Raw genomic sequence first — 3,102 nt, 5'->3', positions numbered from 1 at the left:
GAAACTGAGCATAATACAGTGAGCCATAACAGGTAAGGGGACTTGATAATAATACTGTACATTAGGCACAATAGGCAATGTATTTTACAAACAAGTGTACAGAACATGCAGGAGGCATGATGTGAGGATGCACAAGTGGAAGAGATGGGAACAGAGAAGAAGAAAGAAGGAGGGAGGGCCCTGCTCATGAGAGCTTACAATCTAATGTTTATTGGATGTTTATATGCCCATGTGTATACACCCACACAAGAAGGGATAAATGCAGGATTTTTAGAGGGAGATTTTGAAATTCTTAATGAGAAACAAAACTTTGCGCAGTAAGCCTGCAACTGTTATAGTCAAGATGTTTCACTTTTCAGTTAGGTTTTTGTCACAAAGTTTCACAAATATGTAAATAAATAAACATTCACCAATACATAAAGAAATAGATAATAGTACTTTTTTTCCTGTTTATTTCAGGTCTGGGTGTCTTCTGCAATAGTGGACTTTATAAATCCTCAATATAACTTTTCTCCCCTCTAACTTTTTCTATTTTCCTCTGTCACAACAAGACTCAACTGGGTATGCGTGACATGTGGCGGTGAAAGGGTTAATCAAAACAAATCCATCTGGTCTGTCTAAAAAGAATAACCCCCCCCAAACTATATCTCACACTCCTTAACAAGTACAAAATGCTGACACCCCTTAAATTTAGTTAGAACTGACACACTTATGAGTCTACAGTTACTCCCTGACTTACCCTAAAAATAAAATCAGAACCTAATTTAAAAAATTGCTTAAATGTATAAAAACCAATGCACATCTGACATGGGCAAAACATTACTCAGTGGGAATTATTACAGCAAAGTCACAATGCTTATTAAGTAAAATAGCTATAACAAATTGTCATACAGAAATATAAATGCAAAACAGTTCCTTAGAATAATATGGAGATAAAACTCATAAACAGACAAACTACACTATTCACTCTTTCTCATAATCTGCAGGCTGGGGGAAGGCTAGAAATTTTGGACAATTTCTCAGTAGCAGACTAAAAAAATTTGTCCTATTTATTGCCCTCTTCTCCCTTCAGAGACAAAGCAGAAATATGGCTTTAATACCACTAAGTAAACTATAATTCTCCGCAGATTATACATATTAAATGGACGTATTCCTTTGATGAATTATTATTATTATTATTAATTTTTATTTATAGGGCGCCACAAAGTATTATGCAAACCTTTGAAGTATAGCTATTTAGTTCATCAAATATAAGTTCTCTTTTTCTAACCCACCTCTGTTTTACACCTCTCTCTTTCTCTCCTAGCTCACTTTTCTTTCCCAGGTCTTTCTTTTCTACACTCAGCTTTATTCCCCCATAATTAATTATGTTCTGCTCTCAGAACTCTCTTCCCCTCTCCCAGCTGTTTCTTTTCTGTGCTCAATCACCTTTCTTTTTTCTTTTCTTTATGCAGTGGACTCTTTTTCTCCCTGTAGTGTTTCTCCTGCTGACTGCTGTCCAGTCCTCCTCCTTAGCATCTCTTTCACTCCATCATGAACTACTATATGGGCCGGCCACTGCACCATTTGAACCAATCAGAAGAGATATTGTATGTTCTCTGGATGGCATGGCATACAATAGGGGCTTTGCTAAAGTCCTACAAGACCTGGGACACAAGAGCCTGCCAAACTCAACACAGTGAAGTTAACATTCAGAACTTGCCATTCCTTTGCCCACAAATGCCACATCGTGCCACCACTCTTATTATAACTGATTAATGTAGCATTAATAGACTTTACAGCTTGAAACCTGTGCCTATTAGTGTGGCCGCAAATAACGGTTTAGAGCCACTGAAAGAGGTGTGAAGACACGTGTTCTACACACACAGCTATATTTGTAAGATATGTACAATAATCACATTGTGAAAAACATAGTTGTTTTATTATTGAGGGGAAAAGGGCCTGATTAAGGCTCTATGCTTATACGCTGATGGCACCCCTGCCTTCCACACCAGGCTAATACATAGTAGGTAAGGATATGACTAAAAAGTGTGAGATGTATCAATCATCGTTTATTTAAATAGTGCCAAACCCACTGGTAAAAAAGCCAGAAAAATAGAGGTGGCTCAAAGGGGTGAAATAGCGCAAACTGCAGGCATGGGTGTCATGAACAGAGAGAACTTACAGTTATTTATAAGGGTTAACCCATGACATAATTGTGGGGAATAATGACTGAATCATAACTAGAGTGTAAATATGGTATATAAAATGAATCCATTGATAAGTTGAGCTACTAAAGCGTAAAATGTGAAGCCAAAGAGTCTGTGTGTGTGTGTGCATTCTGTGGCTCTGCACATCCCAATGTTAGAAGATATCAGTTTTAACACCTGAATAGACTTTTAGGAACCACTCAGCATGGTGTCTGGGTCAAAGAGACCATGTGCTGACTTGGCTATAGTATATAGACAAGAATAATTCAGTTTTAAAATATGCCACTTAAAATCAATAAAAAAAAGTGATCAACCACAAATTCCTCAATAGCATGATGAAGGGCAGCTCATATGTCAAATTAAGAATTCTGCCACACAGAGAAGTTGAGGAAATGAGCTCAACTGATATCCTCTACCTAGGCTTGTTTGATATCAATAGATGCGTAAGGGGTCTATTAATAATAAAATTGGGTCTGTTTGACGCTACACAGAAAAGTTAGGTCACATAGCATAATTGGATAGTAAATCAGGCAACATGCAAATGATGATTGAAAAAAGTGTCACCGACCACAACCCTTGAGGATAGGGACAGGTGTGGATGTGTCTTTAAAAAGCTGAGACCAGTTACAACAAATTGTCAGTCTTTTGGGAAAATCAATCCACATTGATAAGCGGTCCTTCACCTAGCCAATTTCCAATGGCACAGATTATACAACTCATGTAAGTTATACTTCTTTATTTTAAACTGCTTTGCTTGTGTATGTTATGTCAATAATTTATTATTTGTTTTTTATATATATTTGAATGCTCTGTAACTTTGTATATTAAATCTATAAATTTAGTAAATGGCGTCCTTGATACTTTAACAAATCCACTAGCCTGTTAAAAAGAATATAGCTCAATCAAGTTAGCC

The sequence above is a fragment of the Mixophyes fleayi genome, chromosome 1 (genome assembly GCF_038048845.1).
Source record: "Mixophyes fleayi isolate aMixFle1 chromosome 1, aMixFle1.hap1, whole genome shotgun sequence".
Taxonomy (NCBI): Eukaryota; Metazoa; Chordata; class Amphibia; order Anura; family Limnodynastidae; genus Mixophyes; species Mixophyes fleayi.
Note: the sequence above shows the minus strand (reverse complement) of the source record.